We start from the raw sequence: 24,558 nt of genomic DNA on the forward strand, positions 1-24,558 counted from the left end.
TTTTAACCTCAAGATGCCCCCAATGCATTCCCATCCCATCCTCACATAGAACCCAAGCTCTCAGAGAGAGTCCCAAAAGTACTTTTTACAGTCCACACCATCTCAAACCAACTGTCCTGGCCGTCATCATCCTTGCTACTCTCTTCGAAGAGGAGAATATTATCCAGAACCGAGGAGCTAAGTTCAAATTCCTCCTCTGAGTCACTAGCTACATGACCTTCAGCGAGTGACTTGGCCTCTCAGGTCTCAGGTCCCTCTTCTGTAGAATGGGCAGGCTCTGGTCTTGCTAACCTCTAAAAGTCTCTGATCTGTGACCGGTGGTCTGGACCTATCATGGTGAGTATTTGATTAGGATTGTGTAATCATGGCAACAATATTCACTTTTACGTGTGTGATAAAAACTGCTTGAGTGTGGAAAACCCCTTTCCTGTCTGATTTCAGCATGAACCTTGTAAGTGCCTGTTGAAGTGGGTAATTAATACAGGTCTTATGATTCCCACTTTATAGATGGGTAAACCGAGGGTCAAAGTACTTAAGCAACCTGCCTACTCATCCAGCTGTTAAATGTCACCAGTAGGATTGGAACGGAGGTCTTCTGGATGAGTCCATCACTCCTTCCACCAAGCTACAGAGGTAAAGGGGAGTCAGAGAGATTATCTAACCCAAATACTTCTTTTTATAGATGAAAAATACTGAGGCTCGGTGGGACACCTCTCAATTCATCTCTGAGGCTGGCACTCTTCAGAGCTGGTCATGTCCACCATGGCAGGGAAGCCCTTTCCCCACTACCTCCTGTCCTGAAATGGTGCCCCAAGAGCGGCGCAGACCCCAGAGTCCTGCTTTGCCTTCTGCACCTAAGGGCTCTGTTTCCATTGGCATACACCAAGGCAGTGGTTTCAGGGCCATTTGTAGTAGAGGCTATGGGAAGCACAGTGTGGAGACGGGTAGAGAGTGGGGATCCTATTCATCTGTTAGTGGAGATGGTGGGCGCTGTTCACCTGCTTCATCAGATCTGTAATTTGGGTCACAGATGGTGCCATCTGGTTCCAGAATCCCCTCATCTGTGCAGAGAGGGAAACAGAAAGCCCTCAGCCTGCCTTGCCTGGTGCCAGTCCCCAGCTTGTTGCCGGCTTGCCTCATCCTGTCTGACTTGCCTCCATCTTCCCCAGCCCATCTGTGAGAGCTTGAGGGGGGATGGCTGTTCTGCTCGGCCAGCTTCCCCAGGCTAGCCTGGCCTCCTTAGCGAGGAAGGGAAGGAAGCACTCGGCTCCCAAGGAGATGTACGTGCCCAGGGAGAAATATGGCTAAGAAAGCCCCATGAACCCTGATGGGGATGAAGACATTTCTGTTGCCTGGGAAACGACTCCCTTTGTATCCCTGGGATCCATCCAGGCCCATCCTCTAAATTGAGCTTTCGATGGTATTCTCATCTCCCTGATGGGCGACACATTGAGAAAAGCCTGACATTTGATGAAACTGGGCTAGCAAAGCACTCCGCCTGATTAGCCCCTCTTAGCAGGAGCTGCGTGGGCCCCACACCCAAAGGGATGGGAAAGCCAGGCAGCAGGGGCTGGGCTCATTTCAACCCCTATGAGGAAACTCAGCTACTGTGCAGAGCAGCCTTGGTTAGCGCCAGCCATAAAGCAGGAGCCTAAAAGTGTCCTGCATGGCCTCAGCAGCTCAGGGAACACAGGAGGGGGCGGGGGGAGGAGGCTTCTCTATGGTCCCACCAAGGAAATGGGTTTAAAAGGAATAGCAAGTTGTACATAATAGATTCGCAGTTTCATGTGTAATCATCTTTTTTATTATACTATATTATGGAAATGCTTTTTTATTCCCTAAATTCCCTAAATTAAAAATAAAAATAATTTTAAAATGAATTAATGGGCTCATTTAGTGGAGGCATTTGTAAAGGCAGGTTTAAATCTGTTCCAGTCACTTTTTTATTGAAATGTGTATTGACAATCGACTCACTGTTGGGTATGTGGGGACATTCCTCTTGGCTACAGCATTAGGAGAGCCTGGGCTCATTGGCCATGCTAAAGCTAGCATAAAGTGGCAGTGACATAGACAGTAGGCTGGAAGACTTGGTTGGATCCAACAAGATCTGGGTTCAAATTCCATCTCTGACACATGCTGGTTATGTGACCACGGGTGAGTCACTTAACTCAGTCAGCCTCAGTTTCCTCATCCGCAGAATAAGGATAACCATGGTACCTGCCCCTCAGAGTCACTGGGAAGACCAAACCATGTGGTGTATGTAAAGCACGTGATGAACCGAGTGTAATATAGATATGAACTGCTATAATGTCCTGAGTATCTCCTCATCCTGCGCAATCTTTGTCTGCATCACCACACACAAAGGCAATGCCAAGGTGGAAGGCTGCCCTCCACCCTTCTAAGGTACAAAGCTGCCCTATAGTCCCTCCAGCCTTCCCAAATGGGCCGATTCCATAAGAACAAGCACGGGCTGGATTTCAGATGGGGCTAATTCAAACCAAGCATTTTCCTATAAAGATGTCTATGATTCTCTTGCACCTTTACATTCATTCAATGTTCAACACACACACGCGCGCGCGCACACACACACACACACACTCTTATTAAGTGCCTACTATGTGCCAGGTGCTTCACAATTTCTTTGGGTTAATAAAAGTGCTCTGCACCAAGAGAGAACATAATTATCTCGCACCAGACTGCAAGCAAGTGCATCGACTACAGAAACTAATTATCTCTGTGTTGGGAGCACGGCTGAGTTTGTGTTTATTTGGGATCCTGAATTATTATGCAGCAACTCTACAAAATTATTGAGAAAAATAATTACACCAAATGGAATGAGACTCAGAGCGAGAGAGATCGTGGGAAATTGGAAAGCCCGCCCTGAAATACACGTGGCATCTTAATTGTACTGGGCATCTTTTCTTACACGTTTATCCTTTTCCTCCTGAACTCTTGATTCACTTAACATCCGATTTATTTTTATTAAATTTTAACAAGATGTGTAAATTGTGAGCAGCAGGGACAACAGGTTCATTACCAGGTATCTGTCTGCTTGGCGTGTGTTTGTGTTTATGTGCCAAGATGTACCAAGACAAGCAAGGAGAATCATTTGAGGCCATTAAAATTCAAACATAAAACTGTCTCTGTGCCGAGCTAACCAGAACAGACTGACCAGACCATCCATTGGAAATTAAAAGTGAGTCCTTCTGAGTGGGGGACTTTTCTAAGGTGTCTTACCCAGACCTCACTCTCCCCTCTACTCCGGTACCTAATTATTCCTCCGCTGGACTGAGGGTTTCATGAAAGCAGGTCTTATGCCCTGTCTACCATCGAGCATATTCTTCACACCTTGCATATTAAAAGTCACTTAATAAATGTTTATTGGCCATGCAATGCTTTAGCACTAGTGCCATGCACATTCCTTCTTCCAGTGATCTTCAAAGTATGTTCTATCTTAGATCTTTAGGGGAGCAGGGAAAAGGTCTTGAGCCATTCCCTTCCCCCCCCCAAGGCCCTCAGTTTCTTTGTCTATACAATTTAAAGGTTGGGACCTCTAAGGTCCTTTCCATCCAATGATTGAAAAGGCAAAAGCAAAAGCAGCAACGCTGACTGCCATTGCTTAACTCAAGCCAGAGATGACCAGATGATTGTCTTGGTATCACCCTTGGCTTGTGTTGGCTCTGCTACTGGTTCTGAATAGCTTCCAGTGTTTCTCTGAACCTTCCATCTTCACCCGGGTGGCAGTTCTCAGAGGATAGTCCAAGGATGCCCGGGGATCCCTGAGGCCCTTCCGGAGGGTCTGTCAGGTCCAAACTATTTTCATAGCAATGCTAAGATGTTGTTCATCCATGAAAATGCTCCTCCTTTTTCCAGCTGCATGAAGCTGGCTTTTCTTCATTTATTTCAACCAAAACAACACATCACAACAGACTGAACGTAGAAGGAGAGACGAGAATCCAACTGCCTCCTATTAAACAAGACATTAAAGAGGTTTGCAAAAATATATAGAATGATGCCACTCATTCATTTATTTTTGATTTGGAAAATGTATTTTTCCCATAAATGCTATTTATGTTAACTTGTAATGGGTTTATTATTATTTTGAAATGAATAAAGAAATGTTTTGAAATTTATTGGTTTTAATTATTAATGCGGAAAATATAAACAGATACAACCCAGATAAACAAAAGCTCTTTGGGAAAGGTCTTCAATCGTTTTTAAACATGGGTCCTAAGACCAAAAATATCTGAGAATGGCTATGCTAATTTACATGACTCCAAGGCGGTACAGTGGATAGAGCCAGGCCCAGAGTCAGGAAGACAAGTTCAAATCTGGTTTCAGACACGTACTAGCTGTGGGACCCTGGGCACTCTGTTTGTCTGTTTTCTTATGATAACAACACTTGCCTCCCAAAACTGATGCGACGATCAAAGGACACAACAACCGTAAGGTGCTTGGCGCATAGGAAATTCTATCCGAATGTCTGTTACCGTAGTTGTTGTACGAGTGTCTATATGCAGGAAGTGGCACGTCCATCTCTAGGAGGTGACCGGGAGCACAGCAGACAGACCACTGGACTGGGAGTCAGCAAGACCTGAGTTCAAATCTGGCCTCAGGCACTTACTGGCTGCGTCACCATGAACGAGCCATTTACATGTCTGGGCCTTAATTTCCTCCTCTGGAAAACAGAGATACAAATGACCCTGCCTCCCAGGGTCACTGTGGAAATCAAAGGGAGCAATGTGTGTAAGATGCTCCCAAACCTCCAAGCCTTGGCCAGTATTATCTCTGCAGCGTGTGCGTCCAGACTTCAGCTGGAGACGTAAAAACCAGTGTAATGTTACTGCTGCAGCTGGCAATGGCGGCGTGCACCGAGCGCTTCACGACTCACAGAGCTCTCACAAACGTCATCCCCAGAGCAACACTGGGACACAGGTACTATGATGGTCCCCATTTTACAGATGAAGAAACTGAGGCAGGCAGAGGTGTTTGTTTGTTTTGTTTTGTTTTCATAACCTGCCCAGGATCGCACATCTAGTAAGTGTCTAAGGTTGGATTTGAACTCAGGTTTGACTACATCGAGTGGAGACTCTTGCATCCCTGCTGACTCCCATTTTGAACTGCATTTTCCTTATAAGCAGTGGATTAGCTGTCCTCTGAGGTTTTTCCCAACTCAGAGAATCTGTGTTAGTGGGTTCCTCAGTGATCAGGAAATAGTGCTGTATTCCCTCATCGAGATAGCCAGATGGATCCTCGGAGCCAGGGTATATGAAGGAGATGAGAAAATAGCATAAAAAATCGGAACATTTTTTCTTAAGTAGCTGAGTTTGAATAATCGATGCATGAGATAATGCTATTCTAAAGTGAAGCCTACTAGATTGAACTCCAGGGCAGAGTGGCAGCCTTGTAGCCCAGTGTGTGAGGCGGTGACCGAGGAGAGATGTCCTGGGTCTACCTGGCTCCTTCCATCTGAGCGAGAAAGGGCTTAGTTTAGTTACCATATCACACTGCCACTTTGGCAGCAAAGATGAATCTATCAGCCCAAGCGGATGCCCAGGATAAAGATTCCACAATCTTCATATTTTTTTACTCAACCATATGAGACCTTGGAAATAATTTAGTTGGAAATAATAACTTAGTTAAGAAGGAAATTGAGGGGGTGGAGCCAAGATGGTAGCTAGAAAGCAGAGACTTGTAGTGAGCTCACCCCCAGGTCCCTCCAAACACTGAAAAGAGATGGCTCTGAACAAATTCTAGAAATGCAGAACCCACACAATAGCAGAGGGAAGCAGGGCTCCAGCCCAGGACAGCTTGGATGGTCACTGGGTAAGCTCTATCGCATGAACCTAGGAGCAGAGCAGAGGAGAGCCCAGCGTGGGCTGTGCCCAAATCAACCAGACCAGGAGGTGGGCAGAACAGGCCCTAGCACCCTGAATCAGTGAGCTGTGGCAGTTACCAGACTTCTCAACTCACAAACACCAAAGACAATAGAGAAGGTTAGTGGGGAAAACTGTGGGGGTCAGAGTGAAAGGAATTCGGAGTTCAGCCACTGTCCCAGGGACAGCAGAGAAGGTGCAGCTACAGAACTACAGCTGCAGTTGCTTCTGGCCCCAGGCCCACCTGGTGGGAGGAATTAAGTGGCAGATCTGAGTAGAAGTGCTCAGCTTAGATCTGAGTCCAGTCTGGGTTGGCAGTTCTTGCGAGATGAGTAGTGTTGTTGTGGCAGAGCTTGCTGTGTAGAAATAGCTCTGAAAACAATAACACAGCCCCTCAAGCTTGGGACAAAGTACTCTCTACTCTACAAGCAGTCATATCCCGATGAAAAACTCAAGGGTCAAGTAAGTTGGCTGGGAACATGGCCAGGCAGCAAAAATGGACTCAGATTCAGTCTCAGACCTTGGAATCTTTGGTGACAAAGAAGACTAAAACATACAGCCAGAAGAAGTCAAGAAAACCAAAGAGCCGACATCAAAAGCCTCCAAGAAAAACATGAACTGGTCTCAGGCCATGGAAGAGCTCAAAAATGATTTGGAAAAAAAAGTAAGATAAGTGGAGGAAAAATTGGGAAGACAAATGAGAGTGATGCAAGAAAAACATGAAAAACAAGTCAATGACTTGCTAAAGGAGACCCAAAAAATACTGAAAAAATAATACCTTAAAAAATAGACTAACTCAAATGGCAAAAGAGCTCCAAAAAGCCAATGAGGAGAAGAATGCCTTGAAAGGCAGAATTAGCCAAATGGAAAAGGAGGTCCAAAAGATCATTGAAGAAAATACTACCTTAAAAATTAGATTGGAGCAAGTGGAAGCTAGTGACTTTATGAGAAATCAAGATATTATTAAACAGAACCAAACAATGAAAAAATGGAAGACAATGTGAAACATCTCATTGGAAAAACCACTCACCTGGACAATAGATCCAGGAGAGATAATTTAAAAGTTATTGGACTACCTGAAAGCCATGGTCAAAAAAGAGCCTAAATATCATCTTTGAAGAAATTATCAAGGACAACTGCCCTGATATTCTAGAGCCAGAGGGTAAAATAGAAAGTGAAAGAAACCACTGATTGCCTCCTGAAAAAGATCCTAAAAAGAAAACTCCTAGGAATATTGTCGCCAAATTCCAGAGCTCCCAGATCAAGGAGAAAATACTACAAGCAACCAGAAAAAAACAATTTGAGTACTGTGGAAACATAATCAGGATAATACAAGATCTAGCAGCTTCTACATTAAGGGATCGGAGGGCTTGGAATATGATATTCCAGAGGTCAATGGAGCTAGGATTAAAACCAAGAATCACCTACCCAGCAAAACTGAGTATCATGCTCCAAGGCAAAATATGGATTTTCAATTAAATACAGGACTTTCAAGCTTTCTCAGTGAAAAGACCTGAGCTGAATAGAAAATTTAACTTTCAAACACAAGAATCAAGAGAAGCATGAAAAGGTAAACAAGAAAGAGAAATCATAAGAGACTTACTAAAGTTGAACTGTTTTGTTTACATTCCTACATGGAAAGATGATGTGCATAATTCATGAGACCTCAGTATTAGGGTAGCTGAAGGGAATATACATGTATAGAGAAACAGAGGGCACAGGGTAAGTTGAATATGAAGGGATGATATCTTAGAAAATAAAATTAAGGGATGAGAAAGGAATATATTGAGAGAGAGAGAGAGAGAGAGAGAGAGAGAGAAAGGGAGAGATGGAATGGGGTAAATTATCCTGCATAAAAGACAAGAAAAAGCTGTTGTAATGGAAGGGAAGAGGGGTCAGGTGAGGGGGAATGAGTGAATCTTGCTCTCATTGGATTTGACCTGAAGAAGGAATAACATACACACTCAACTGGGTATCTTACCCCACAGGAAAGAAGGAGGAAGGAGATAAGAAAAGGAGGGGGGCGATAGAAGGGAGGGTAGATAGGGGGAGGAGGTAATCAAAGCAAACGCTTTTGAAAAGGGACAGGGTCAAGGGAGAAAACTGAATAAAGAGGGATAGGATAGGAAGGAGCAAAATATAGTCTTTCACAACATGAGTATTGTGGAAGGGTTTTACACAATGATATGCATGTGACCTATGTTGAATTGCTTCCCTTCTTAGGGAGGATAGGTGGGGAAGGAAGAGGGGAGAGAATTCAGAACTCAAAGTTTTAAAAAACAGATGTTCTAAACAAAGTTCTTGCATGCAACTAGGAAATAAGATATACAGGCAATGGGGCATAGAAATCTATCTTGCCCTACAAGGAAATAAGGGAAAAGTGGAAGGGGAGCAGTGGGGTGACAGAAGGGAGGGCTGACTGGGGAATGGCACAACCAGAATATATGCCATCTTGGAGTGGAAGGGAGGGTAGAAGTGGGGATAAAATATGTAATTCAAACTCTTGTGAAAATAAATGCTGAAAACTAAAAATATTAAATAAATTAATTTTTAAAAAGAAGGAAATTGAGGTTGAGAGGAAAAAAGACTTCCCCAAGCAAGCACCAGGTACTTAATGAGTGATTTGTAATCCTATTAGCCCAGTGGAAATGCCCTGAATTTGGAGTCTGATGATCTGGTTTAAAATCCTGGTTTTGTTATTTCCTGTGTCACATGCTCTGACCCTCTCCTTTCTCCCACGTACCTTGCCACTGCACTTGGGCTTAGGTGAAGCTGTCATTTTTCAGCCTTGTTGGTCCTAATTCCCCCTCCGATATAGTGTGGTCCAGCTCCATAGCCTTCCTCCCTGTGGGCATGCAGGACATTCCATCTCCCCTTTTCTGCTGGCTTTTTCTCATGCTTAGAAAGGACTCTCTTCTTGTTCCCTCCTCTTAAATAGCTAGTTTCCTTCTAAGCTCAGTTCAGATGCCACCTTGCATGGAGAGCCTTCCCTCACTCTCTAGCTGCTAGTGTCTTTACCCTTCCCTCCTGCCTCAGATCACCTTGGATCTCCTTGGTGTCCACCTATATGTATACATGTTGTCTCCCCTCTGAGGATGTGAGCTCCTTGAGGGCAGGAACTGGTTCACTTTTGGTTTTGTTTTAATAAACCCAGAGTCTGGCGATAGAAGTTGATTAATAAATGGTTGTTGATTGATTGATAGATTCAGAGACAATGAGCTTGTGCTCATTTGGGGCCCAGTCTACTATCTCTTCTCAATATCAGAAAGATTACCTAAAGATGGCAAGGATTTGTCAACATTCCTGTTTTGGGGATGATATTGTGTTCATTCCATTAAACCCAAGACCAGTAATTCAATGTGTTTGACTAACCATTCACACAGGAAAAACAAAATGGATGAAATACGCCAATTTTCTAGACCAGAAAATTCAGCAGGATGGACATCACAGAGAGCTGTCCCAACAATACTTATATTTTAGATAGAACCAGTGGATGCGCAATAAACTAGGTCAAGAATTGACTAGGTGGAAGAGAATAGGCTGATTGCATTTGGGAAAATGTGCAATAATTTTAATGTGGGTGTTGCAGAGAGGGGCATGAGCTGTTATAACCCTGCCCCCACCAGGAGATTGATTTATTTTCCAAAGAAGAAAGAATTAAAGAAAACCTTTCTGCAATTTTTCCTTTAAGCCTAGAATTAAACATGTGATTCTCTAACAATTGTAATGGAAAATAGCACCTGACATTCCTGGATGTTTGTAGGTGGTGATGAGTTCATTGAGGGCATAAGAAGCTCATCTTTCTACTGACTGAAAAGGTCTGTCAATTTCTCTTTTTACCAGTCAGGAAAATTGGTCTTAAATGTCTTATTATAATCCTCTTCTATTCACATTTTCCTCCTGCACATTCGCATTTGAGACAGGAAAGCCATGATGGGATAACACAGTCATGATTACCACCTGTCGGATCTCAACCTTTCCAGTATTAATTGGGGAACTTTTCTGACGTGTGGCATCAGGGGGTGGAAATGATGTAGGCAAGAAATGATTACATGTCGGAGGCATTATCAGGAATGCTCAACATCCAGATCTGCTTCTAGCTAATGATCAAGACAGACTTTGGAAATTAGAAAGAGCCAAGACATCGGGGTCAGAGAATGGTACCGTGATGAGGCCGATGGAGTATAGAAATCAGAAACAACCACAGCAGAAATTTAGAGTGTGACTCCACTAGACCATAAGAAGGCAAATGGAGCATTAACTAGGCGGTTGAGCTCAGATCCTTGGCACAAATCTCACAACAGAAAGAGCACAAGGAGAGGAGAGCAATGGTTTTCCAGTAAGTTAAACTACAGCTCAGTAAAAGCACAATCATGGGAAGATAAGTTTTCCTACAAAAAATGAGAGTAAATGTTCAGTATCATTAAGAAGTGGTCAGATCTATGAACTTCAAGGCTTTCCGAGTGATCCTTTAATCACATGACTATAATTCAATGCTACTTGATTTAGAATCTCAAAACTGTAAGGGACCTGAAAGATTACATAGTTCAATACCCCAATTTTCCAGTGATGAAACTGAGGTGATTTTTCCAAGGTGACAGGCAAAGTTCCTTACATAATAGCTTTAACCCTTATTACCAATTTAACTGTTTCAAAAATAAATGATGGCTGTTGGTTAAGGGGGGAATTTTAGGTAGCAAGAATCACAAGCTCTCTGAGTTTGAAAGGACTTTAGATTCCATCTGGTTCAACTAACCCCTAAATTCTCTTTCAGCAAACTGAGCAAGTGGTCATCTAGCTTTCCCACTTGGACTTCACCAGATACAGAATCTAACTCTAGCCTTAACCTTAACCAAGCAGCCAAGGCCATTTCTAGTTTAAAAAAAAAAAAAAAACACCTCATTGTTAGGAAGCTGGTTTTTCCCCCTTGACTTCAAGCCTAAATTTGCTTCTTTGAAACTTCCATCCATGACCCCTAGTTCTACTTTCTGAGATCAAGCAGAGAAAAATTCTAGTCCCTCTCCCACATGATGGCCATTCAGATACTTGAAGAGAGCAATCATGTCTACCCTAAGAATCAGCCTCTCTTACATAAAAATTCCCATTTCCTTCAACTGATTCTATTATGCCATTATCTCCAGTGTTTTTACCATCCTGGTAACCCCAGTTTGTCTATGTTCTTCCTAAAATGTGTCCAGATATCAATATAATCATCCATAACCTTGGAAGAATACAGTGGGGCTCTCATCTCATTTGTTCTTGACCTTGTGACTGTTCTAATGAAGTTCCGTTAAACACATACTTTTGGGGCTGCCATGTCAAATGGGTGATTCATGTTGAGTTTACTGTCCGTTAACACTTCCACATAAACTGTTGTCCAGATACACCTCATCCAACCTATACTTGGAAAACTTTTTCATTTAATATTCCTATTAGTTTTCACCTTACTGGCATCTACCCATGATCCTAGCCTGTCAAGAACTTTTGAGATCCAACATGTTAGCAACCCCTCCTAATTTGTAGTTCTCAGAAAATTCAGCAAACACGCTGTCTATGTCTTTGTCTAATCACTAATAAAAATGTTTTAGTAGAACAGACCCAGCACTGATCCCCAGGTCACTTTCCAAGAAAACATCCTTCAGGTTGACATCAACACATTTTTTAGACTTAAATACTAAAACTTAAATACACAACAAAAAAAGAGAAAGAACAATATTATAAACTTAAATATTAAAACTAAAATATAAAATAAGAAAAGAATTAATAATTAGAATTGTACAAGTGGAAACTAATGATTCTATGAGACATCAAAGCATGATAAAATAAAATCAAAGAAGTAAAAAAAATAGAAGAAAATATGAAATTTCCCATTAGAAAAACAACTGACCTAGAAAATAGATCTAGGAGAAATAATGTAAGAATTATTGGACAACATGAAAGCCATGATCAAAAAAAAAGCCTGGACATCTTTCAAGAAATTATCAAAGAAAAATGCCTTGATATATTAGAAACACAGGGCAAAATAGAAATTGAAAGAATTCACCGATTCACCAATCATCTTCTGAAAGAGATCCCAAAATGAAAACTCCCATGAACATCATAATTAAATTCTAGAGCTCACAGATCAAAGAGAAAGTATTGCAAGCAGCCAAAAAGTAGCAATTCAAATATTGTGGAGCTATAATTAGGATTATACAGGATTTGGCAGTGTCCACATTAAAGAACTAGAGGGCTTGGAATATGATATACCAGAAGTCAAGAAAGTTAGGATTACAACCAAAAATCACCTACCCAGCAAAATTTAATATACTCTTTCAGAGGGGATAATGGATATTTAATAAAATAGAAGACTTTCAAGGATTTCTAATTAAAAGACCTGAACTAAATAAAAAAAAATGCCTCTAAATACAAGGCTCAAGGGAAACATAAAAAGGTGAAAAAGAAACAAGAAAGAGAAAACATAATAAATTCAATAAGGTTAAGCTGTTTATATTTATATATGGCAAGATAATATTTGTAAATCTTAACAATTTTATTACTATAAAAGCAATTAGAAGGAGTGTATATTGACAGAGAGTGTGGATATAAAGTGACTTTGATAAAGGGGTGAAAAAGAATATTGTATTGGAAGAAGGAGGGGGAGATTGAATGGGGTAAATTATTCTACATAAAATAAGCATGAAAGGGCTATTATAATGAAGGGGAAGATGGGGGGGGGGGGTGGCAGGCAAAGTTTAAACCTTACTCTCATCAAAATTGTCTCAAAGAAGGAATAACATACACACTCAATTGGACATAGAAATCTACCTCACCCTATAAGGAAGTAAAAAGGGACAGGGATAATGGGAGGGTGCTGATAAAAGGGAAGGCATATTGGGGAAGACATTGATCAGAAGTAACATACTTATGAGGAGAGATAGAGTGGGGTGATAGAGAGAGAGGGAGATAAATAAGCAAAAATGTCATGGAGGGAAATACACAGTTAGTTATCATAACTATAAATGTAATGAGATGAACTCACCCTTAAAACAGAAATGGATAGAAGAATGGATTTAAAAACAGGATCCTATTATATGTTGTTTACAAGAAACCCATTTGAAACAGAGAGATGGACACAGGGTAAAGGTAAGGGGCTGGAGGAGAAGCTATTATGCTTCAGCTAAAGGAAAGAAAGCAGTGATAGCAATCATGATTTCAGACAAAGCAAAATAGATCTAATTAAAAGAGTTAAAGAAGGAAACTGTATCTTGCTGAAAGCTACCATAGACAATGAACTCATATAAATACTAAACATACATGCATCAAATAGTATAGCATCTAAATTATTGAAGAAGTTGAATGAGTTACAAGAAGAAATAGATAAAAAAAACTATACTAGTGGGGGATCTCAAATTTCCCCTCTCAGAACTAGATAAATCAAAACAAAAATAAATAAAAAAGATGTTAAGGAAGTGAATAGAATTCTGGGATAGTTAGATATGGTAGTCCTATGGAGAAAATTGAATGGGAATAGAAAGGAATATACCTTTTTCTCATCAGTACATGACACCTACACAAAAACTGACCATGCATCAGGACATAAAAACCTCACAATCAATTGCAGAAAGGCAGAAATAGTAAACACATCCTTTTCAGATCATAATGCAACAAAAATTATATTCAATAATGAATGATGCAGAGATTAAAATTAACTAGAAAATAATCTAATCCTAAAAAATAAGTGTTTCAAAGAACAAATCATAGAAACAATTAATAATTTCATTAATGAAAATGACAACAATGAAACAACATATTAAAATTTATGGGATGCAGTCAAAGTGGTACTTATAGAAAAGTAGATCAATGAATTGGGAATTTAACTTTAAAAAAAACTAGAAAAAGAACAAACTAAAAATCCCCAATAAAATAACAAATTGGAAATCCCAAAAATCAAAGGAAAAATTAATAAAATTGAAAGTAAGAAAACCATTGAACTAATAAATAAAGCTAGAAGTTGGTTTTATGGAAAAAACAACAAGTAAAATAAACAAATCTTTGGTTAATTTGATTTTTTTAAAAAAGGAAAGAAGAAAACCAAATTACTAGTATCAAAAATGAAAGTGGTGGATTCACCACCAATGAAGAGGACATTAAGACAATTGCTGGGAGCTATTTTACCCAATTATATACCAATTAATTTGACAATCTAAATGAAGTGGATGAATAACTACAAAAATATGAATTACCCAGATTAACGGAAGAAATAAAATACTTAAGTAACCAATATTAGACAAAGAAATTGAATAAGTAATCAATGAACTTCTTTAAAAATCCCCAAGACCAAATGGATTCACAAGTGAATTCTACCAGACATTTAAAGAACAATTAATCCCAATATTATATAAAGCATTTGGAGAAATAGGCAAAGAAAGAATTCTAATAAATTCCTTTTATGACACAAATATGATGCTGATACCCAAACCAGAAAGAGCCGAAACAGAGAAAGAAGATTATAGGCTAATTTCCCTAATGAATATTGATGCAAAAATTTTAAATAAAATGCTAGCAAAGAGATTACAGAAACATAACACAACCATCATACACTATAACTAGGTGGGGTTAATATAAAGAATGTATGGCTGGTTCAATATTAGGAAATCTATCAGCATAAGTGATCAATTCAATAAGAAAACCAGCAGAAATCATATGATTATCTCAGTAGATGTAGAAAACCTTTAATAAAAAATACAGTACCCATTCCTATTAAAAACACTAGATAGCATAGGATTAAAGGGAGTTTACTTTTAAAATGATAAGTAACATTTATCTAAAGCTATCAGCAGGCATTATCTGTAATGGGGATAAAATAGAAGTTTTCCCAATACAACACGAGTGAAGCAAGGATGCCTATTATCATCTCTATTGTTTAATATTGTACTGGAAATATTAGCTATAGCAATAATAGAAGAAAAAGAAATGAAAGGAATTAGAATAGGCAATGAGGAAACAAATCTATCACTCTTTGCAGATGATATGATGGTATACTTAGAGCATCCTAGAAAATCAAATAAAAAACTACTTGAAATTATGGATGGCTTTAGCAAAGTTGCAGGATACAAGCTAAACCCACAGAAATCGTTAGCATTTCTATATATTACCAACAAAGTCCAGCAGCAAGAGACACAAAGAGAAGTTCCATTAAAAATAACTGTAGACAATATAAAATACTTGAGCATATACTTACCAAGACAAACCAGAAAGTATATGAACACAACTACAAAACACTTTTCACACAAATAAAGTCAGATCTAAACAATTGGAAAAATATTAATTGCTCATGGGTAGGCCAAGCCAATAAAATAAAATGACAATTCTATCCAAATTTATTTATTAAGTGTCATGCCAATCAAACAATCAAAACACTATAGAGCTAGAAAAAAATAATAACAAAATTCATTTGGAAGAACAAAAGCTCAAGAATATCAAGAGAATCCATGAGTAAAAATATGAAAAAGTGGCCTAATCATGGCAGATTTTAAACTGTTATAAAGTGGTAGTTATCAAAACAACCTGGTACTGACTGAGAAATAGAGTGGGAGATCAGTGAATAGATTAGGTACAAATTACATTAGCGTGAATAACCACGGTCAAAATTTGAAAATCCAAGTTTTTTGAACAAAAACACATTATTTGACAAAAACTGCTGGAAAAACTGGCAAACAGTATGCCAGAAAGTAGGTATAGGCCAACATCTCACACCATATTCCAAGCTAAGGTCAAAATGGGTACTTGATTTACAAAGAAAGGGTGATACCATAAGAAAATTAAGAGAGCATGGAGTGGTTCATCTGTCAGATTTACGGATAAGGGAAGAATTTAGGACCAATGAAGATATGGAGCGCATTAAAAAATGTAAAATAGATAAGTATATGAAGACATAGTATAGTGCCTGGAACATAGTAGGTGTTTAATAAATGTTTATGGGATTGGATGGATGTCAAAACTGACTGACTATGTGAGGGCCCATTGTGATGACTGTTGGTTGAGATCCTCTGGTCCAGTCCATGCCTTTAATAAATAAGATCTGAATGGAAGATTTAAGACCTCTTCTGGATGGGACATTTACTCCCTAGTGTCATTGCAAACAATTAGGAAAGAAGGAACAGATTAGGTGTGCTTCTCCAGGGCCCAAGAATATAAGAGAAACAGCCCAAAGAGTCCCCCCAAGAGCACTTGCATTTCCTAAGTGCCTGCAAGCTTCAGTAAGCACTGGTACGTATACAATCAGCAATTTTGATTCTTCAGAAAAGACATTGATAGACAGTTCATGATGACAGGTTGGGCTGTGAAGGAACTTTGGGGATAAGTGAGAATTGCTAATGTACCACTTTTTTACATACACCAAGTGTTCTTCATCTGGGAAAAATCGTCACTGAACCTTTGACTTGGTTCCTGAATAAAGGGTCAGGAGCTCACAAAATAGGATGCAACCAGATGGTTACTGGACCCAGCCCTGGCAAGGGACCCCCATGAGTCTCATGAATGCAAAGCATAGTCTGCCCAGAAGGCAACAATAATGAAGGTGAGAACAGAATGGGCTGGAAGCCTACTCCCTGGACCCAGTAGACTAGTCTGGGACACAGCAAAGCTCTTGATAAGGGATAAAAGTCAGCAGAAAGTGGGGGAAGCAGTGACACTAGGATATTGATAATGTGGAGATGAGGGTGAAAGTAGCCTGTTAAAAGACTACAGAAATCTATGGGCAGCCGCCTATAGTGCCAATCATGGCAACATACCTGAGGATTGCGGCTGTGAATTTTAAGGGTCTAATCGCATAGTATGATGAACTCTCTATTTATTTATAGCAGAACACAGCTCAATAAACTAAAGCATAACATTCATAGCAGCATCCTTAAGCAAAACATATCATTATATATATGCATATATATATATATATATACCATAACACTCAGTATGTCATATGGCACATAGCATATATCATTGCATTCAGTAGCATTCCTCAAAATTCTTGTTTATACAATCAGGGGGTCCCAGGCCAGGGTCTTCCCTAGCACAACACATCCCCAAGGGGTAGCAGAAAACACCACATCATCCACCCTAGGTCACAGTAAGAACAATCTCCTTAATCAATACAAAGTGTCCAAGTAAAGTCTTCTTTCATCTTAACTCAAGGTTGACTTCCAAGTCCCATGGCTCTTCCTCTGTGGGCTGATTGCTCCTGGCCCTTGCCTGGGTTCACTCACAGATAGCTCTCTGCTCCTGCTCCTCACATCAGCTCAGAGGGACTGCTCCACTCCAAGGTCTCCCCAATCCTGTCTGACAACAGGCTCCAGGGGCTCCTGCCTGTAGCTTCTGTTTCTGGGAAAACAAAGCTTAACAGGGCTACAACAATATTTCCACATATTACCAGCACCATCAGTTCAATTCACTTTAACAGCTCTTAAAGGGGGCTTAAGCTAAGTCTCCTTCCCATGGGCGGGTCGCCACCCTTCAGGTCAATTCACTCATAAAGACCAACAGACAGGGCTTCTGTCTGAGAAACTAACACAGACCAACAGACAGGACTTCTGTCTGAGAGATTAACACAGACCAACAGACAGGACTTCTGTCTGTCTGAGAAACTAACACAGACCAACAGACAGGACTTCTGTCTGAGAGATTAACACAGACCAACAGACAGGACTTCTGTCTGTCTGAGAAATTAACACAGATCAACAAACAGGACTTCTGTCTGAGAAATTAACACAGATCAACAGATAGGACTTCTGTCTGTCTGAGAAACTAACACAGACCAACAGACAGGACTTCTGTCTGAGAAATTAACACAGACCAACAGACAGGACTTCTGTCTGTATGAGAAATTAACACAGATCAACAAACAGGACTTCTGTCTGAGAAATTAACACAGATCAACAGACAGGACTTCTGTCTGAGAGACTAACACAGACCAACAGATGGGACTTCTGTCTGTCTGAGAAACTAACGCAGACCAACAGACAGGACTTCTGTCTGAGAAATTAACACAGACCAACAGACAGGACTTCTGTCTGAGAGATTAACACAGACCAACGGACAGGACTTCTGTGTGTCTGAGAAACTAACGCAGACCAACAGACAGGACTTCTGTCTGAGAAATTAACACAGACCAACAGACAGGACTTCTGTCCGAGAGATTAACACAGACCAACGGACAGGACTTCTGTGTGTCTGAGAAACTAACGCAGACCAACAGACAGGACTTCTGTCTGAGAGATTAACACAGACCAACGGACAGGACTTCTGTCTGTCTGAGAAACTAATGCAGACCAACAGACAGGACTTCTGTCTGAGAGATTAACGCAGACCAACGGACAGGACTTCTGTCTGAGAAATTAACACAGAGCAACGGACAGGACTTCTGTCTGTCTGAGAAACTAACGCAGACCAACAGACATGACTTCTGTCTGAGAGATTAACACAGACCAACGGACAGGACAGGACTTCTGTCTGTCTGAGAAACTAACACAGACAACAGACAGGACTTCTGTCTGAGAGATTAACACAGACCAACGGACAGGACTTCTGTCTGTCTGAGAAACTAACACAGACCAACAGACAGGACTTCTGTCTGAGAGATTAACACAGACCAACGGACAGGACTTCTGTCTGTCTGAGAATCTAACACAGAACAACAGACAGGACTTCTGTCTGAGAAACTAACGCAGATCAACAGAGCGAGTGCCAACATCCCAAATACTCTTTCTGGAAAGCATCCCCGCAAGCAAGCTCTCCCAAGAAAATTCTTCCCCTTGCCCACTCACGGTAGCTTCTCTCTCTCATCTCTGCCTCACTCTCACTTCCTGCTCTTTTTCCCTTTTTTGGCAAACTCCTCCCACAATGGGCTTCATGTGACTCAGGCTCCATGTGACCCAGGATGCACCACAACTTTGAGTTGGGCTAAGAGCTCAAAGCAGGTCCTATTCCATTAACATTACATTAAGCACTTAATGTGTTACAGAAACTTAACTCCAAAAGAAAAAACAGCAAAAAAATCCCACTTTGCTTGCCATTACACCAACACTAGAATGTGGCAATAAATATGGTTATATTAGAGAAGCAAGATTACAAAGCACAGATTTAAAGAAAAAACCCAGACCCTTAAATACCAAAGCAGGGGAAACTGACGATGTACCACTAACATGAGCACAGGAAAACAACAGCCGGGATTCCCCCTCAGATCTATGGGATTGACTGTTGCTCTTCATTAGAGTACTTATCCCGTTATCATATGAATTATTTTCATCTGTGTTTGTCTTAGCCTCCCACCAAATCTGAAATTCCATGAGGGCAGAGACTGTGCCAGATCTAAACCTTGAAGAGCTAACAGTGTTCTACACACAGTTGATATTTAATAATTTTAAAAATATATATGAGTGAATAAACAAATGAATAGAAAGGCCCAGATTAACTGAAGATGTTTCATTTTCTTAGACAAAATTTTTAGTTATTATGCAGTTGTTTTAGTAATGTCTGACTCTTTGTGACCTCGTTTGGGGTTTTCTTGGCAAAGATACTGGAGTGGCTTGCCATTTCCTTCAGCTGTTCATTTTACAGATGAAGAAACTGAGGCAAACAGTGTTAGGTGACTTTCCCAAGGTCACGCTAGATTTGAACTCAGATCTTCCTGACTCCAGAAATAGTGATTTATGCACTGTGCCATCTAGCTGCCTAGCAAAATGTAGACAAAACACAGCTGTGGGGAAAAAAAGGTTTAATTCTGGCAGGAATTAGAACAGAGTATCCAAGGCAGAAGACAATGACTTCACAGGCTTCCCCCAGTCCTTCTGTTATTACTGCTCTTGGGGTGCTCAGCATGGTAACCAGGAGCATGAGGGGTCTGAGAAGAATCTCCCTGCCACAGCCCCACATAGCTTCTTTGAGGTTTTGGGTGGAATCCACAAAACTGTTTGAAGGAATTCAGACTGAAAATCATGGATTTGCTAGGGATGTAAAAATAACCTTGTAGACCCAAGTCAGATGAACCTGGGATGTCAAGGGGCAGTGGGAGAAGCCGATCCAGTAAATAGGCAGTTCTAGGCTTCCATGCCCTTTCTGGCTTGCCTGGCTGGCCCTGTGATATGCCCTGGGGCTTAATTCTCCCTTGCCATAGAGAGGCTTGCCCATTACCCAAGGAGGCTTGAGCTACAAACAATACAAGTGGGGACCCATAGACTCACCTGGCCAACATGATGCAACAGACAGAGGAAAGCTAAGGTGCAGTGTGGAATTGAGACAGGACCCCCAGCAGGCAGAGGCAGCCAGCAACAAGAGGATGTCAGGAGAGGACAACACCAGCCCATAACTCCCCTGAGTTTTGCACACCCCTGTGCTGTATGCTTTTCATGGGTGCCTATGGCCCTTCACAAGGTTGCCTGTACATGTATAAGACTCACACGTATTCCCTGACCACATGCTTTTCTATATGGTGAACTCACCCTAATCAATCAATCAATGAGCATTAGTGCAGTGGCTTGTACATAGTAAGTGCTATATAGATATTCATTCTTAATCACTCTTATAATTATGTACCTACTATGTGCCAGGCACTGCGCTAAGCACCGAGAGAATGAAGAAAGCCACCAAACAGTCCTTGTGCTTGGGAGGCTCGCATTTTAGTAGGGGAGGTCCCCCATGAGTATCCAGGTGGATACAAGTTACAGAGAGACCAAATGAGAGGTCAGCTGAGAGGGACAGTACTGACAATTGTGGGGACCAGGAAAAGCCTTCTGCAGAAGGCAGAATTTGAGCTGGGCCTTGAAGCAAGGGTAACTGGGTCAGAGATGAGACAAGCAATCATCTCAAGCATGAACACAGCCAATGTGAAGGCTTGGAGATAAGGATAGAATGTCTTGTGTGAGGGGCAGCAAGGACACCATTACAGCTAGATCATACAGTGTGTGGAAGGGAGCAAGAAGACTGTAAAGGTAGGAATGGGCCAATGGACAAAACTCTATGAATACTAAAGACATGTTCTTGTAGCTCTTCAGTCATTTTAATCAACCCTATTTGGTGTTTTCTTGGCAAAGATACTGGAGTGCTTTGACATTTCCTTCTCAGGTGAGGAAACTGAGACAAACAGGGTGAAGTGACTTGCCCAGGGTCACATGGCTAGTAAGTGTCTGAGGCTGGATTTGAACTCATGAAGATGAGTCTCTCTAATTCTAAGCCCAGTTTTCTATGCATTATGGCACCATGTAGGTAAACCTACATGGGTCTATCCAATGGGCTATCTTACTATTTACGTGGTAAACATGTAAACTACATGTAACATGTAGGCTGTATTTTTCTGTTGTTTCTTTCTGTTTTCCTCTGTTACTCTTTACTCTTGATATACCACTGGCCCCCTCACTTTCCAAGAATGCATCTCTCCACTGGTAGCCCTTACATTGCTTTTCCTGGACAGCTCATTACCTCGTTGGTGACATGCTGTACTTTACTTGCACCCACGATGCACCTCTTTTTCCCTTTGGGTGACTGGCTACTTGAATTCTTTGGAAACCTAATTTTCTATGGCTTGCAGCTATGTGGCAGCAGTAGAATAATACTGATGCTAGAGGATAGGGTTTTGTTTCAAGGAAATCCTTGGAGTCAAAAAAGTGTTGCTGTTACAGAAAGAAAGAAAGAAACAGACCTTCCTTGAGGAGGCATCGTTTGTTTGTGAGTTTGTTTGTTTGTTTGAGGGAGGGATGGACAAGCAGGCAATTGTGTGTGGTATTTTGATGGGGTGGAGTGTTCCAAATTTGTCTTCAATTCCAAGGCCCTTAACATTAAAGGCCCATCATCACAAAATATGACATGAGGAGCTTGCTTCAGTCTGACATTTCAAACAAACAGAAAAGGAGGCAGTTTGGGGAAAACAGAGAAGGGCTTTGAAAGGATCGAAAAGATGCTGTGATGGACAAGAAGATGGGTCTTTAGGAGCCGATGGAGGTGTTGTATCATATGCCACTCAAAGAAGGCATCTGCGTAATGCTTTGCTAAGAGGCTGAAGCAGGCACGTTAAAGATCTGTGCCCTCCAATACACAGAGAACAACAAAGGTTCCGATGCTGAAAGTGAGGCAGCCAATTGTCTTCTGGAATGATATACTCAGCAATAATTCAGTGATAACAAGGTCAAATGATGCCAGGCATGCTGCTGATTCATTCTGATGGGCCAGGCTCTGAGCAATAATGAATCAGAGCAGCTGAGATGAGGGAGCTCAAGAAAAAATAGGACTTTGACAAAGGGATGGGTGGGAGGAGGGCGACTGTAAGGGGCAAAGGGATAGACCTGGGAGTCAGAAGACCTGGATTCAATTCTTGGTTCCATCACTAACTAGCTTTTCTCTGATCCTTACTTTTCTCACCTGTAAAATGGGAATACGTGGGTGACCTGCCTAACAAATGGTCATCAGGGTTATATCTGAAGGAAATTGTCCAGTGCTGGTGGACCCATTTTAAGTAAAACATTAACACGTCAAAATCACAGAATTGGAGACAGAATGAGCCTTAGAGTTTATTCAAGCATCCAGTTACATCAGTCCCCTAACTCCCAGGCATGAAGCAGTGAGACTTATCTCTGCTTCCAGCTTCTGGTTTCAGTTACAGTCCTCACCTGAGGCAGTACCTCCCCTGCACAGGGCTCTGCCGTCTCTCTCTTAACCAAAAATCCTAAAGTTTTTCTCCATCTCTTCTAGAAAGTCAGTCTCTTATCCCCCCAGTTTTTAGACTGGGGGGAAACTCTTTAGTTTTTTTCTTCCTATAAGAGGGATCTACCTATTGTTAGAACCTTAAAAGGAGAATCTTTGCCCAGTCCCAGCTAACTAGGGCCACCTAAGTAAATTTATTCCCCCCTTCAATTTCCTATCACTAAGATCAGGGTCTCTCTCAGAAGCCTCACTCTGACTTGAGATTAGAAATTCCTTATAAGTCTCTGCTTCATTTCTTAATAGGCACCCTATACTCCAAGCCCATTTCATGGACATTTTGCCAAAGAAACCAACAGAGCAATGTGGTTCTGACCCCTTATGGTTTTCTTGGTGGCCCCAGAATACTTTAGGTCTTCCATGCAAATGAATCTGAACAAAAGTGAGGCCCAGCGGCCAAGATCACTGTTTCCAAAGGGTTTATCAGTATTCTTGCCTTAATATGTAAGTGTGTAGCTGCAAGCTGCTGTAATAATAATAATAATACTGATTTAGTGCTTGCTGTGTGCCAGACACTGTTAAATGCTTTACAAACGTTACCTCGTTTGATCCTCACAACAACTTTGGGGGATGGGTGTATTATTATGACCATTTTTACAAATGAGGAAACTGAGGTAGTCAGGTTAAGTGACTCACCCAGGATCACACAGGTAGTTAGGTGGGATTTGAATGACTCTAGACTGACTCTAGACCCATCACTCTACCCACTGTGCCACCTAGCTGCCCACCCTACACCACGCCACACTTCCCTATTTAAAAAAGCTTCAGTTGTTCCTTTTATCTACAAGAGGAGACCAAAATCAATGACACTCCACAATCTGATAATGCCCATCCATCCCACCCTGATCTCCCACTTACCCTAGACACCAACCTTCTATTCTGCTCAAGCCTTGTTCTCTCCACCCATGGCAGCCCCATATTTCTGCTTTTGTTCTTGCTTCTTCTTATCCTTGGTTCTTCCAACTCACCAGGAATGCCCTTTCCCCTTTAGGTCCTAGCTCACAGTTCACTTCATTAAATCATGCATTTATTCATTCAGTAAATAAAGATCTACCAGCATCGAAAGAGAACAGGGGGTTAACACAAAGTTGATAAAAGCCTGGGTCCCTGCCTTCAGAGAGCTAATAATCCTTTAAGTCTTTAAGAACCAAAATATGCAATTCTCAAAGGTCATATCTGTCCTCCAACACTGGCACTGCCAAGGAAAACTCCCTTCTTTGACTAGAAGCCTAGATCTGAGAACAGGCTGCTTAGATAACTCAAAGTCTTCCCTCCTAAGTAGAAATATTTGGGATTCATCAATGTGGCTCAATCAAGACATCCCTGGAAGCACATGGAGGCCCCCTGTTCTGCTCCAATTAATTTTCAGTTCCTTAGAAAAGGAAACTGCACTAGAACATCACCTTCTAACATTCAGCTGAATGTATGTGGTCTCTGCTGTGAGCTGATCTATCTTCTCAGCAGAAATCGGAAAAAGAAGACCAAGCAAGAGAAAACTAGCCTATTAGCTTGGCTTTCTAGACCATGGCTCCTGAGATATTCTTCTAAGTCTCAGTCAAACATGAGGCAGTCCCACTGTCCTCTGAGTAAAGAAACAGGGTGTAATCACCCTGTCCTGTAATCTCATCAAAGTCACAGCACACCTACTAGGTGGATGATCTTGGGGAAATCAATTCTCTAAGACTCAGTTTCCTTTTCTGTAAAATGAAGGGGCTGGATTAGATGACCTAAAATGTCCCTTCCAGATCAAAATCTATGAATTCCTTGTAGCCTACATAACCTTGGAGAATGATCTTCCCCATTCCCACCCTCACAAACAAGCTTCAATCCTGGAGCAGGACTACATCCTGCCTCCTCCTCAAGGGTCCTCAAGGGAACCCTTAAGGAGTAAGTAAGGGGTAATTCTCTAACACTGTTGACTTGAGCTCTCACTATGTGCTTTCCCCTAAAATTATCA

The sequence above is a fragment of the Trichosurus vulpecula genome, chromosome 8 (genome assembly GCF_011100635.1).
Source record: "Trichosurus vulpecula isolate mTriVul1 chromosome 8, mTriVul1.pri, whole genome shotgun sequence".
In the NCBI taxonomy this organism is placed as follows: domain Eukaryota; kingdom Metazoa; phylum Chordata; class Mammalia; order Diprotodontia; family Phalangeridae; genus Trichosurus; species Trichosurus vulpecula.